Source organism: Phoenix dactylifera, chromosome 1 (genome assembly GCF_009389715.1).
Source record: "Phoenix dactylifera cultivar Barhee BC4 chromosome 1, palm_55x_up_171113_PBpolish2nd_filt_p, whole genome shotgun sequence".
NCBI classification, from domain to species: Eukaryota; Viridiplantae; Streptophyta; class Magnoliopsida; order Arecales; family Arecaceae; genus Phoenix; species Phoenix dactylifera.
In genome coordinates this window covers 14,128,536-14,144,205 of record NC_052392.1, presented here as the reverse complement: position 1 = coordinate 14,144,205, position 15,670 = coordinate 14,128,536, and the positions used below count along the sequence as shown (strand labels likewise).

At 40.0% G+C, this 15,670-nt stretch overlaps 1 long non-coding RNA gene across 4 annotated transcripts; it reads left to right on the top strand.

Annotated features, from left to right (window-relative positions):
- The first annotated feature begins 8,260 nt into the window (after positions 1–8,260).
- LOC113463134 lies at positions 8,261–15,220 on the top strand. Of its 4 annotated transcripts, none has more exons than XR_005512180.1 (7): positions 8,261–8,777; positions 9,017–9,102; positions 9,213–9,530; positions 12,567–12,994; positions 13,421–13,527; positions 13,644–13,742; positions 15,046–15,220. It is a non-coding gene; the product is annotated as an uncharacterized LOC113463134 (long non-coding RNA). The 4 variants fall into 4 exon arrangements; XR_005512178.1 differs by having other exon boundaries at positions 13,644–13,772; XR_005512177.1 differs by lacking the exon at positions 15,046–15,220 and having other exon boundaries at positions 13,644–14,610.
- The last annotated feature ends 450 nt before the right edge of the window (positions 15,221–15,670 follow it).

Genomic DNA, 15,670 nt, shown 5'->3' with positions numbered 1-15,670 from the left:
TGCTATCTTTGGAACCTTGCCTATGCTTCTTCTTTGTTGGTGCTCGGCAGGAAGAATCACACGATACGAAAAACGGAAACAATAGATTCAATTCAAAAGACAACAATAAAAGAACTTTAGCAAGAATGGTAAGGGTTCATGCTAGCCTAATACAATCTAGAGGGAGTTGATTTACCCACCCCTAGCCCAAGCCTTACACAGCCGACCTTCTCCTAAGAGAACTAAACCTTTACAATGATCAATTTCCAAACTCCTCTCCAAAGGCCCTAATGGCTTCTTTATATAGACCTAATTGACATGTGCCACATATGACTTATTAGCGGAAACAATTTAAAAGACTTCCTAACCTGCCGCACAAAGGATCCAAACTAAATCTGATTCCCTTGCGGCTCACATGCTGAATTACTTTAGAATGGACGCACGGGATGTGCTGCCTGGTTGGTCGAGGCGCGTGTCCTGTTCGCCCGCTGCCACTTGTCCTGCGGGTTTCGAATTTGGTAGTTTATCATGCGTCTTTGGCTGGCCTTGACGCGGATCCTGCTTCTGGTTTTCTTGCGGATTGCTGACTTGTCCTTTTCGGGCTCATTGATCTCTCGACCTGATGCATCTAGGCCGCTACTACTCCCTGATTACCCTCTATGGAAGAGCCCTTGGACTCCTCCATGGATTACGCATGAGTACATTCCCACAATGCAGGCCTCACTTACTTTGCTCCCCTACTTGCGCTCGGATGGCTGCCACTTGGCTCGGCCTGTTGTTGACTTTGTCCTCTGCTGTGTTGGCCGAGAGCTAGGTGCGCTATCTGGGCGCGCATGGGTCCTTGGTTGTGCCTGCTGGTGCACGACCCTTTTGATTGTGCTTGGCTGGGCGTGCATGGTTATGGTTGGGCTCGGCTTACTGTTGTTTGATGTGTTTTGGCTTAGCCCGAGCCCCTCCTCTTATTGGCCTACTTGCGCTCGGTCGGGCGTTGTTGCATACGGCTGGGCCCACGCATCGGCCGAGCTTTGTGTAGTTGAGCCCATGTCTGGTGGTGCACTAGCCGTGGTCCACTTGATCGGGTTCGTGATGCTCCCAGGCGTTGGTGCGGTGCTGCGCATCTGAGATCGCTGAGTTGTGCCATTCGGTCGAGCACCAGCCTTGATCCACTGGACCGGGTGCATGCTGCTGCCGGATGCTAGTTGCATGCCCGAATGCTGGGCGTGGGCGCGGTTGGCCCGGATGCTCGGTGTCGGGTCGGTCCGGTGCTTGGGCGCTGGCCGGCTCGGATGTTGGGCGTGGGCGCGGTTGGCCGCACGCTGTGGTGCGGGCGAGTGGAGGGTCGCGTGCTGCTGGGGCCTTGCGCGCGCGGTCGACCGCACACTGCTGCGGTGCGGGCACGCGGTTAGCCGCTGATAGGTGCATGAAAATGTACATTTAATACTGCGATTTTAGGCTAAATTGTTAAGACTTAAGCATGATTTGAACATTTTTATGATATCTTTCTAATCTGAACTTTACTTCACAAAGTATCCAAGTCTTAATTGATTTTGGTGATTTTATTATAGAAATGGAGTTAAGGAGATTGAATACCCCATTGCGGTCTGAATGAAATGAAACTTGGTGGAGATTAAGTAGACATGTTAAGGTTTCATATGCATCAAGAATCAGGTCAATTGGAGCTCCGTAAAGTAAGTTATGAAGTTGCAAAGCTAGGTTTCTCTAAACCGCCAGCTTAGGCCCTGACAGTTGGATCTTTGTGTCGTATTTTGATGATTTTGGAAGCTACAGAATTCCAATTAAGCTGTTCAAATTTTGTTGGAAACTAGACTTCTAGAGATTTCCAATGACTATAAGAATGTGAAATTTGGAGATCAGATGCAATCTGGGGAGCCTCTCAAATTTTATGCTGCATTGGTGCTCGAGAGTAAAGTCGGAAAAATGCATGCAAGCACGTCTAAGCCGTATTTCCTAGGTTTTTAAGTCCCTAAACCCTATATATACTTTGGGGAGCTCACCGTTCTGAGAAAAAAAAGGCGGCATTATAAAGAAATTATGAAAAGGAGCCATAAATTTATGGAGAGCTAATTCTTTGGTGAAGCTAGGGATAAACTCGCTTGGATGATGGTAGTTTCAGTTATATTTGATATATATAATAGATTCTCATGTTGATACAATTCTTGTTTATTATCTCTCATCAATAGAAATTTTCTTGTGTTGGAATAATCTTGAACTGATTCCTTTCATAGATTCAGCTATGTCTTTTTTTATAAAATTGTTGAGGTGCTTGATTATGTCCATATTTGATTGTTTATCTAGTTAGTGTAATTCTCTACTGAAATATTGCCATTAAGTATATTTTTATTTTTGAATTTAAGTCTAATAGGATGACAATCTTTGGTTTTAAAAGAAAAAAATATTTTTTTAAAATTACTTCTAAATATTTTGATTGTAATGATATATCTTCATATTAAAGAATCTGGTGCTATAATCTTTAATTGAGTTATCCAATGAATCAAATATAAATGAAATTACCTAGTTCAAGTGAGGGGTTCATGATGTTTTGTTGCCGTTAATTCTGATTACATCTTTTCACTACTATAATCTGATTTTTAATTTATTTTAAAATATTAACATCATGTTTTACTGCTTTGATATTTCTCCTTAGTTTTGTAGTTTTTTTTAGTGTTTCTACCTCCTCTCTGTGGAATCGATACTTCAATCTATATAGCGACAGCCGTGTTATTTTTTGGGCGTAATCAGCCGCGCGCTGCTGCTGCTAGGGCCGAAAGCCCTGCGCGGGCGTGCTGCTGGGCGCTGCGCGCAGGCCTGCAATTGGCCTGTGTCCGATAACCTAGCACGCATGCACTTGGCTGAGCGCCACGCGCAGGCCGCATGCCTGCAGTCAAGGGGCCCTGCGCGTGGCCTGAGCGTGCAGCCACGACCTGAGCGCACGCGGGCCACGCGCTCAGGCCCCTCGGTCTGTTGCATGCCGTGGCCAGGCGCGCGGTCATTGGGCAAGGCACCGCGCGCTGGCTTGTGCCAATGGCCCCGAACATCACGTAGGCGCTGTGAGTGGCCTGTATAGGGTTTGATCGGTTGCTGGTGAGGTTAGTTGGGTCTGGGTAGACCTTCATGCAGTAAATTTGGCTCGAGTCTGGGCCTTGGCCGAGGTTGGCCTCGGCTGAACTTTCATGAATTTGGCTCAGCGGGCTGAGGGTCCTATCACTTAGGCCAAAAATTTAAAGCCTGATGAGTCAGGACGGGCCCGATAATAGGTTCGTTTAATAAACGGACCAAGCTCGGGCTTGGGATGCAAAGCATGGCCTACGGTCGGGCCAATTCTTTTTTTTATTTTTTGTTATTTGTTTATGTTTGATGTATTTGTAGACTTAATTGATGATCGTGGGCGATATGTAAACTTAATGGGATAGTTGGCGATATTTATTTATTCATATATAGTATTTTTAAATATGTTAAATATTTTTATTTTTAAAAAAAGTAAAAAATAGTCATGAGGTCCGAACCCTGGCCGGTCTAAGTTGTAATGACCTTTGGGAAGAACCCGGTCTATGAATTGGTCTAGTCTAGTGTCTGCATATAGGTATGACTATGTCAAATACTGGCCAGAAGCCCTATATAGATAAACTCATATAGATAGTTGTGTGTGAAACATACTAGATTCTTATGCTGAAAAGTTCCTGCACAATGATTTTGACCACTATATATATGATTTAGTATCCTTTATTTTGCATTTGTTGAAAAAAAATATAGAAAAAAATTGGTTAGAAATACTAGGGGAAAACCAAAAGGGGGGGGGGGGGGGGGGGGGGGGTGGGGTGGCGCCGGACACTTTGTGTCTTCATTATTTTGTGTACTATGTTAAAGTAAAATTTCCATATAGAATGCATATAAATTCTTGTGTGCATGAGAACTTGCTTTTATAGCATTTATCCATTTCTTGGTCATAAGATCTTAATTTTTTCATCTCCTTTTACAATTCTTTCCGAGGAATCCAATCAAGATCCTCGAAGATTACACAAAGCAAGCTTTGCGCTCTCTCTCTCTCTCTCTCTGTGGGATATCTCATTTTTCTATTGTTGCTCTCTTTATGCCTTAATTAAAAATCAACTAATTCTCCACTGAAATATTGAATGCTTACTTGTTCCAGATGTTGTTGTCATCCTCTCGGCAGTCATCCTACTCATTCTTTTCCTTTTTCAAAGATTTGGAACAAGCAAAGTTAGCTTTTCTTTCTCGTCCATCATGCTTCTTTGGTTTGGATTCGCTGCATCTATTGGAGCGTACAACATCATCAAATTTTACCCATAAGTCCTCAAGGCACTCTCATGCTATTACATATACTATTACTTTGCAAGAAACCCTACAAAAGGGTGGGTGCTCCTGGGTGCATGACAAGTCAGTATTTGCTGCAAAAATATGTTGTTCAGGTGTTTATGTCCTCAGCAAAACAACAAAGTATCTACTTACTTATTTGGGATCTTTAATCTCTCTCTAATTTGGACATGATTCTTGTTTTATGCAGGAGTGGCAGTGACATAGGTAATGCTCATCACGACATTCTTCGTGGTTGTGGTGATGTCAGTTATTTGGGAGACCAACATATTCTTTGTATTATTATTTCGCATCACAACATATTTTTTGCAGCAAATGCTGACCGATCATGCACAGTGCGATTGCCCAGGAGCACCCACCCTTTTGTAGAGTTTCTTGCAAAGTAATAGTGTTTGTAGTAGTGTGAGAGTGCCTTGAGGACTGATGGGTAAAATTTGATGATGCTGTACACTCCAATATATGCAGTGAATCCAAACCAAAGAAGCATGATGGGCGAGAAAGAAAAGCTAACTTTGCTTGCCCCAAATCTTTGAAAGAGGAAAAGAATGAGTGGGATGACCACCGAGAGGACGATAACAACATCTGGAGCAAGTAAGCTTTCAGTATTTCAATGGAGAATTATTTGATATTTGATTAAGGCATAAAGAGAGCAACAATAGAAAAATGAGATATCCCACGGAGAGATAGAGAGAGAGCGCAAAGCTTGCCTTGTGTAATCTTCGAGGATCTTGATTGGATTCCTCGGAAAGAACTGTATTGTTATTTCTCATGGTCTACGTTAGCATCGAAGGCAGTGTGCATATGGCCTCCTTACTGCATAAGGTTCTACAAGGTAGGTGGGTTCCTTTTCCAATTTCTGCCTTCTTCTTAGGTTGAATTCGTCCATTGGCAGCATACAACACTTGGGTCCGGGGATATGCTTTTCTTGCATGGATTTGATTCATGGAATTCCCTGAATGTTGAAGTATGGTGTTTGTCACTGCGAGAATTCTTCCAGTAAGATCTGTCCTCCCAGAGGAACGTTTTCTTGTAACCAAACTGGGCTCAGAAGTTGTATACAGATGCTTAGTTCAGTATGGTTATATGGACAGGCACAGTATATATGGAGGGGGAAGAATACATTGCATCAGTTGTTTCAGCCTTAAAAAGAGACTGTTGAGAATGCCTGAGATGCTAGATTGTGCATTTAACAGTGGAGCAATCTTTGTGTTGGAAAGGATCATACTCCAGGCAAGCCGAAGGAGTGGCTGATGGAGATCTTTCGTCATCAATAACTTACTTATATAGGTTCTAGCAGAAGAACTCTGGGTGTAATGTTGCTACACTAAGAATTCCCCTAGATGAGATCTTGCAGGTAAAAATGGTGTACGAGATTTGAAGAGTTTCATGAGGATTATCAAGGCACGATTCAATCAGCTGAAAGATTTGCTACAGGTTAAACAATTTGTCATTGATCTGCTATGTAGTACTAGTATGTACCTAGCATATGTGGTCTGGTTGATTGAAAACTATGGAAGGAGATGTTTGATGGTTGGATGTAATAAGTTTGAATTATTTTGAATGAATTAATTATTACATGACTTTTAGTTTATTTAGTTTTCTTCTTCTAATTCCAAAATACGGGGAAATATGAGAAAGTTTATGTGTGTCAGATGAAGTGATTTTGCTGTTTTCTTCCTATGGATATTGAATATCCACTATAGTTGCATTTTCTACATGGATTATGTACATATGTATGGCCTATCATTTATTTCCATTTGAAAGCATTTGGGGCTACATGCTCTTAGAAGCGCTATGGCATCTCTTTCTCTCTTAAATTTGGAAATCCAATATGGATTATGACCTGCATCAAATCGATTCTTTTTTGAATTCCTATACGTACGATTCTCGGGCATCTACCATTATACCCACAATGATTGACCATACAATCGCTATTCATAATGGAAAGAAAAATTTACTTATTTATATAACAGATCGTATGGTAGGTCTAACCAAAGTCTATATGGATGGTACACTATTTAGTTGTATCAAAACCAAGTGCCAAAGTGTGCTTCCTCATATAAACATGTATGAAGATACGTTTAACATCCCTCTCTAAAATTTTACCAGTTCAAAATTGATTGTTTTATCATCGTTTTTTTCCCCACTGAAATAAATAATTCGCCATAGTTAGGTTTCAAAGGTAGCACTAGTCTGATCTTTTTTAAGGAAGCAGCTGTGAATTGACCATTATTTTTTTCTTACCATAAACCGGAGTCCGCCTGACTTCTAAGCATGTAGCTCCTTGTAGAGTCCATTAGAGATGTTAATTCTTGATGTGCTCCCAATGGCGAAGGATGAAATACTTAAATGTTCCAAGCGGTTCTTCCGTGATTGGATTATGAAGCAATCAATACTCTTTTTTTCTACAAGACTTCTCTTTAACACAAAGGCCACAAAGAGATGGCCATGGCTTTTGAGCTTCTTATTCTATAACTATGAATCCAAAAAACTTTCTAGTAGTGACTCTCAAGTGCACTTACTTAGATTAAGCTTCATGCGATATCTTAGATTGAGCCTCATGCAATACCTTCTCAAAGTCGTGAATGCCTCTTGTAGGTCAGCCATGTATTGTTCGGCCTCCTCGATCTTCAGTAGGATATCATCAATATAAACCTCCATATTGCAACCAATCCGATCTTTGAAAATCTTATTGATCGAGGATAGTTTTGGTGTTATATGGTCAATAATCTTAAATTTCCATTGAATACCAAATAGGTTACTCATTGATATTCAGAAATTTTTGATCACTGAAATATAGCATACCAATCATGATGATCTTAGATTATCGGAGACCAGATTATCTTACGGTAAAAATCATCAGTAATCTAAGATCATCTTGGTTATCCTATTTGAGCTACCAACACCACCATAGAGGTTGCATCGTGCACAAAGATGGGCAGTTATATATAAAACTACAAGAAGTCACAGGGCCTGTATTTTGATTATGTTTATATCTGCTTTTTATTATCAATGCTTATTTTTTCCTTGCAAAAGTCTTCAATGTTGTGATGTGTTTTTAACTGCAATCCATGGATGACCTTAATGGGCAAGGAAGCCCATGATATGGATGTACCGGACCTGTTATTAGGAGTTTCATGGGCAAAGTAAATGGACAAAATTATTGATTGGTCTAACATTCACATCTGAGATTATGCTTCTCATCTATATAAATTTTTTAAGATTTTGGACGCATGCACCCCATATGCTCAAGAAAAGTGTTTTTATTGTAGAGCAAAGAGTTCCAGGGGAGATGCAACATTAATACACTCATGTTTTGACAAGACCAACTTCTATTGAAATGTTGGAAACCCATGACCTTCAAGCCTACCATGCCAAACTAGATAATCAATAAAAAGGTAATAAAATGTTATGTGCATTCCATTTTTTTGTTATAATGACAATATATTACCTGATCAAGTCAATGTCCAGCAGTAACCCAATGTTGTTAGGATTTTTTTATTTTTGTAAATTTATACTCCTCTCTCTCCCTATTTAACATAAAAATTGTAATACAAAAACTTACAGTGGAGGAACACTCATTTTTTATCTTCTCGCATTAATTTTTAAAATATCAATTTTGGGATGGGACACGATTGGGTGCATAAGATGGTCGCTGGTTATTATTTCCTTGACCAATTTTTTTTTTTCAATTAATGGAATCCATTAATTAGTTTCATAAATATACTCTTGCTTTTGAGTTGTGCACCCCTACCGTGCTACGTAAAGAACAAAAGCTGTAGTGGGTGTATTTATCAAATATGTGGAGTAAGAATATTGCTGGGAGTCTCGTTCCCAGTTCGAACCTAGCTGGGACACGTGGCAAGCGGCGCATGCGAGTTTGCGTTACATTAACGCGCCTTGCATGGAACCCGTCGCCGACGTGCGGTATCCAAGAGCGTGCGATTGCAACGCCGGCGTCCCCGGCCTCGCACGCGTGGGTTTTAGACTTCCTCGTTCTTATCGCTCTCTCCTCTCTCTCTCTCTTCCCTTTTCTCCGCCGCTGCCCGGAGCGCCACCGGCCCAAGCCGTTACCTCCTGAGTCTCTCTCTCGCTCGCTCGCTCGCTCTTCGCCGACGAGAGCCGGACGGCCACCGCGGGCCTCCGGAGCACTCGGCGGCTGCCGGCGCCTTCATTACCACCATCGTCCCTCTCGACCCTTCTTTCCCTCGCCGGACCCTTGCCACCACAGGCCCCACCCATCCACCGCCTGCCGCGCCCACTCCCCACCCCCCCAACCTCTCTCTCCCCCTCACGGCCGGACAACGGAGATCGCCGACGCACAAAGATGTTGATTGGCCGCGTTTTGGGATGGCTCGGTTTTTCGTCCATGTGGGGCCTCTGTGATTGGGGAAAATCTTGGGCCGCCCCCCAGGATTTCCATGAAGGATATCTGAGCCCTGCAGGTACCAATTTTTCACTTTTCTTTCTTTTTTTATTGCGTTTCTTGGGAAAATATGCGGTTCTTGTTTTTTCTTTGATTTTCGAACTTTATTTCCGTGCATCATTAGCTGTTTGTGTTTAAACTTCAGTTCTTGGACTTTGAAAATTTTGTGGAGGGTAAATTCTGATCTTTTGCTGCAAGTTTTGGTGCGTTTTCTTTGTTTTCATCTAGTCTCCTGGCTAAAGAATTAATCTTTTGCAGGTTACCTTGTTGATTGCTGGTTGCTGGCACCGGTATTTACATTGTGCCATTTCTGTCGGTTCATATAATCCGAATAGATGTTGACAGTATGTTATCGATCATGGTTCTTGATACATCTTTTATTGTTAGAGACTTACTCAATGAAGATTGCTTTGCTTATAAGTTTTGTTGCTTGGAACTTGTATGTATGTATTAGGACGAGGAAAGGCTACTACGAGGACACTATTAGGACGACCATGTTCGCATTGGAGTTGCTTCCCCTTCTGAAGAAGAAGCCAACGTCATTGGATAAGAGCCTCTGGGATCATCTGCCTAAAGTTTCCAGATGGGATATTGCTTTGCATTTTGCTTGGTTTTATTTACTTTGGTGTTTTCTCCGTGATTCTCCCAAGTTCTTGAAGTTTGTTGCACAGCACGGTACATTTGAGGTCAGGCCTTCTGAGGATGATTCAGGGGTCATCTTTCACTTATTTAGCTGTTCACTGAGAGAGATGCGACACTAGCAAAATCTCAGGTATGACATTGTGATCTATGAGTATTTCAGTGAACTATTTATCTTGCAATGATATAAGTATTTCTATATGCTTATGTGGTAGGTCTCTTATGCGCATAGAATTGGCTACAAATGCAAAAGTAGTGTTCAAAACTGTGACCATAAATAGTAGCATCTTCTCTTTACTGCAGATCCCCTATAACCGTTGTGTGCAAATCCTCTACAACCATAGGAAATTTCTACAATCAGGGTATGTGGCAAATTTTTAAAACTCGCGGAGCTCTCGTCCATATCCAATTCGAAAAGGGGAGGTTGGTTGGAAATGGAAGGAGAATCCCTAACTTTTTGTTTTTTTTTTTGCTAGCCCATCAACATATGCCAACTACCAAAGTTTAATAAGTGGTAGGGACACTGCTGCCACTTTCTTTTGGAATTTGCAGGCTTTGAACCATAGAGCAGCAGGAGTTTTTTTTTCAAAAAAAGTTTGGGCAAGATTGCCAATCATGATAACAGTTTTTTGACTTTTAGAACGCATCCTTGTGTCTTCATTATCGTCATTAAACCACTTATGGTGAACTAGAACTATTTGGTGTGATGGTAATTGTTTCATGTTTGTACTATCTTCTTTTTATCTTAAATTTGTTTCTTAATCACTAGAGAGGAAGATAGGAAGCTGACAACAATTTGTTTCTTTTAGTGAATTCTCCAGGAATCAATTTGATTATTAACGAGACTCCATCTGAACAAAGGAGAATCACCACAAGATCTTAAAGAGCTTCTATAGAAGCTCTTATGGCACTGTAGAAACTCTAAATCAATCCTATCACTATATCTGAATCATCTATTTCATGTAAATTTTGTGTCTTGTGCTGATAAACCTGTTACTGAGTTGACTCCAATACAAGATTTGAGCGCTTTATTTTGATCTAAAAAAGGCATTCTAAAGAGATAACTACAGAATTAAATCCACCTTTGTGTATACCATATTAAAAAAAAATTGAATTTTGATTTTTTTCTCAGAACACTCTTCTCCTTTTTTCCCAAAATAACTCTGATTATATGTATGTATGTATGTGTGGCCTTTTTTTAATTCCCCATGCAATTGCTTATTGGTGGTTCACTTTTCCCGAGTTATAGAGAAGAGGACCAAAAACCATGAAAGACTGCGGAGACAAAAAGAAGGTTTGTGAAGAACAAAGAGGTGGTATGGCGGATAGTTGATTAGGTATAGTGGACTCCTACATGGACTGTATTTGGAGTCAGTGGCTCTCCTGGGTTTCCATCTTTTGGGATTTCTAGGGAAGAGAGCAAGTTGGCCTTGTGAATAGCATATGCACAATCTCCCTTCAAATCTTTGAGCAAAATGTGGCGAAGGAAAGGAAAATCCATGAACTGACCCCATCACTTCCACCTTATGAGAATTACAACTCTACAAGATCACCCTAAAGATGCTTTCAACATCCAGAGGTTATCCAAAGGTGTTACCCGTCGACTCTTTGATTGGGCAGTAAGACTTGGCTCATTCTCAAAACGGCATTCTTAAGTCAGTATGGATATATATTCATGTACATATATGTTTTATAAACGGCCACCTTGGTTTGTAGGAGTTGGGTTTCTCAAAAGAGCATAAAAAAGAACTGGTTATCATTGTTCTGAAATGTGGTCATTGCATCTGCACAGGCACCTGCATACGCATCATAATGGGCCCATGCTGTCCTCATATCCAGTTGGGCCAAATGATGGGTTTTCAAGTGCTTGCATAGATGCTGGATATGGGATCCAAGCACTAGCTTGTTGGGCATCTCGATCAATGCATTGGTGTACTTTAAATTATAACAACTTTGTGGTGGGTTATGCTGGCTTCCAAATAAGTGTGAAAGTGTGTGCTTAATTTTCTGTCTCTTCCCTCTGAATGTTAAGCCATGTATTTTCTACTCGATCACTTGTTTTCATGTGTTATTTAATGAAATTTTATAGATTTTTAGTATTTTACAGTACTAGCAACCGACCATATATATATATATATATATATATATATATATATATTGGTCAAAACGGTATGTCATTCATATACTTCTAACGTGAATAGAGCTAGACATGTCAAAGAAAAGTAAACAAAATAAAGCGTGGGGACCGCCATCTAAACTGGACCAGAAGACCTCTCCAGTATGCCGGGCAACATAAGAGGCGACCCAGTCCGCTGCACTGTTCGCCTCTCGGTAAACATAGGCAATCTGACAGGAGATCAGCTCCCGCACCAAATTGCAAGTGTCCCGTATCAGAGGGTGACCATCCTCATACGTGTCCACACCTTGTATCCAGTCAATCACTGTAAAACAGTCACCCTCGAGAACAAGTCTGTCCGCCTCCAGCACCCGTCTCGCATACAAAACGCCTTTCCAAGCAGCCCGCAGCTCTGCTCCCACACCAAGTATGCTTTTGCATATGGTACATGCATTTTGTACTATTGCAGTTGTCTGTGTACGATGGTGACTTTTAAGAGTTCTCTGTTTTTAGAACTATATTCTTCTCGCAAATGGAATGGAGATTTGCAAGCTTCTTGAACTTTGGATGGAAATTTGAATAATGGTGTTATAATATTATAATGGGCAAATAACAGTGATTATTAAACCTCTGTTATTTATGTCCAAAACATGATATGAGGGGCTAGAAGCCAAAATACTAGCCATTGCATTAGTTCTTATATTATTTTCACCATTATTTTGTCTATTGATACTACCCAATCAAATTCATTTTTTTAATTTGCTATATTATACTACGACACCAATGTGGCTGCATGGGATGGTTTTATTGCTGTTGATTCTGTGCGAGGCCCTGATCAGGTGAGTAACCATCAATGCTGTTGTGGATGAAAATCTTAATGGCATAAATGGAAAATAAAATTTTTATTTCTAATAATTATCAAACATTGATGGTATTGTGTCCATCCATCAGAAACTCATCTCACTTTTGTATCTCTTATATTTATTTTATATTTTATTTCCTGTAGTTTTGTATTTTTTTAATTTTATTATATTTTGCAATTCATTTTTGTAGGAAGCATACAATTGATGAAGACCTTCCAACTGCAACAAGAAACCGTATCATATTTCTGATATTCCAGAAAAAGAAAAGTCATAGATTTGCAGAAAAATAAAGTTAAGCTTTTGGCTAAGAAGAAAAGCCTGGTTTCTGATGAATCAAGGATCGGACTTCTATAAAGCCAATAAATGTGGCAGAAAAGCCAAGCCTTCTAGTGTAGAAAAAAGTCATTCCACGGGAAAAATTAGCAATTGCACTACAGGGCAAAGTACTTGACGACTCTGAGAAGAAAGTAAAGACTTTAAAGGAAAGTTCACAATCTGACTCATGTGAAGCTGATGGAGCTGTTATTGAGGACAATAAGATAACTAAGAAAGAGAAGGCACCAACTGTTATTCCAAAATCTTCTGGAAAAACAATAGAAAGCTCCTTTCCTGTGCTAGGTAATGGAACGGTAAAGAAGTAAGATACTTACCTGTCTTTTTTTTTTCCAATGTCAATTGTAGCATGTGAACGTCTTCATATGTTGAGTATGCTTGACTGTAACTGTTCTCAAATCAAGCCTAATTTCGAATTCCACCAAATGGATGGGTTGGCAACATGAAAATGCCTCTATAGCCCAAGTTGTCATTGCCTGTTTACTCTTTCTTTTGGGTAAAGAATCTCTGTATAATATTATTTGCCTAGTAAAACTGTTGAGTCCTTGGTCAACGTTTCTGCCTGAGTTAACGTTTGAAAGGTAGCAAATTTAGGTGACAAAGCTTTTTACAGAATGCAGAGATCTGGTGCTTTTTGTTGGTCTAGAATGTGATTGACTTTTGTCTGCACCTCAACTGTAATTCAAGGTCCTGTAACTTTGTGCATTGCAGAATGATTTCTCTAATGTGGGAGGCATCGTCTTCTGGAACCTTTGAAGATGTCAGCAGAAGCGCCAGTGCCTTCAACTACACTGGGCAAGGTTGAGGGTTCTGTTGAGGTATGTCATTGATGGCAATGATGATATGTGAAAAAACTGATAAAATTTGATTTTTGTAATATTTCAACTTGTTACTCCTTGCTTGTTGATTTGGCTAATTGAATCTGTATATATAGGCAACTCGAACAAACAACTCTACAAAGGCTATGAAATAGGGGCAGTATTGAGGATACCAAAGCTGTCTGTGAACCAGCTATTCTGAAGTGAATACTGAGGTGGAGTGTATGTAAATATTATTAACCATTGTAAGAATACTTATTTTTATTGATCCATATTTGATATAATATCAAATGCAACTAGTGTTCAGAGAGTGCTGTACTATTTTCGTCCACAGTTTTTTGACATTTTGGCCTGTTTCTTGTTTGTTTGGCCTTTATTTAGTGCACAATCATGACTTTTGTTTTTGGTATTTGCATATATTTCTTGTCATTTGCACAGTTTGCTTTTGCATAGCCAGTTAGTGCTGGGTATATATGGGGTGCACATTGTCTGTTCAGGAGGGAGAAGGATTTTGTTGATGGCTGTGATATTAACAGTCATAATTGTTTGGAATAGATTTGGTAATATACTCTTCGTTTCAGTTTTCTGCTTTCTTTCCCTTTCTCAATTTATTAGGGAGTTTATCTACTAAAAGAATAGTGTGTCTGGAAATGAAATGAGTTATGTGACTTCATGCACAGGCATCCAGCATTGTAGATAGCATAGATATTTTGTATAGTTATTTATTGCATTAATTTATGGAGTCATTTTTGTCTGTGTTGAATCATATTAGTCTTTAGGGAGACACCGACCGACCAATCAAATTAACATATCCACTCATGACACGCACCGTGGTTGCCATCTAATTCTTTAATATGCATTACGACTAGTCTATATTATTTAGTAATTTATTTTTTGTGGATCTATAATTTATTGTTATTTTTTAGCTTTAAAAATTATTATTAAGACTGAATCTCGCAATGGCAAGAGCCTCATGCACCAACCAGACTGCCTTTATTAAAAAAATACTTGTCATGGCTTGTTTTTGCTATTGTGGACAAAAATAAACTGAAGCAATGAAAATATTACTTCTTTTTGTTTGACCAAAAGATTATTTTAATGTCTATATTTACTTCATATGTTGATTAACTTGTTCCTTTCTCAAGTCTCAAAAAACCATTTTTAGGGTATTGCAAATGTTGACATATAACAAGATCAAAACAAATTAGAATATTTAACGTCAAAAGAAACTAATGCAATTGTTTCATTTGGTTTGAGAGCATGCTAATTGAAACGAATCTATGACACCCTAGGGAAACATGTAAAGAACTGTTTTATTGTACTGTCTTTGCAGAATAAACACAAAGTCTATGCTGACAAATTACAAGTAAAAATAAACAAAGAAATTTAAACTTTAGAAGAAACAAATCAATAGATCCATCTGGTTTGAGAGCGTGCTGATTGAAACAATATTCAATAGAATCAATACTATAGGACAAGATGTTAACAATTGTTATTATTGGTACTATGCTTTTGCAGGACGAAGCCAAAAAGCTTATATTTCACCTTTTCTCCATGGGATGCATTGCACAAGGCTATCGGTGTAGCCATCTAAAAAAAGTGGACAAGCTTAAAGAGGTATGTGCAAAATAGTAGGAGGTCAAAAATAATTGTTGACGCCACCAAGGTGGTAGCCTAGTGGTACTGGGCAGCAATTCTAACCACAAGGTCCCAAGTTCGAATCGCTGCGACGACGATTAAATTGTGGACCGGAGCTCACTACTTTGGCCACTGCTTGGACTTGTGGTGTAGGACCGCTCTTGAACCGCTAGTAGCCGGGGTGGTGCCGGGTGTGACGTACTCACACGTGGGACTCGAGCCAGAGCTCAGAGGAGTAGCTGAGCCGGGCCCACGGGTGGGGAGGGTATGAGTAAAACCGGTTGGGGTGCCCAACACACGGCCATTTCTGCCCGCATCGAACATTCTCCTGGCGGGGCGGGGGCCCAGTGGGGGCTGCTACGCGGGGATGGGCTTGTCCCTTCCTCCCCCCTACCCCTTTTTCTTAAGCAAAAAAAAAAAAAAAATAATTGTTGACTTATATCTTCTATGTTTTGTTCAACATTATAGATGTTGTCAAATGCTCATTGATAAATTATTTTGGACT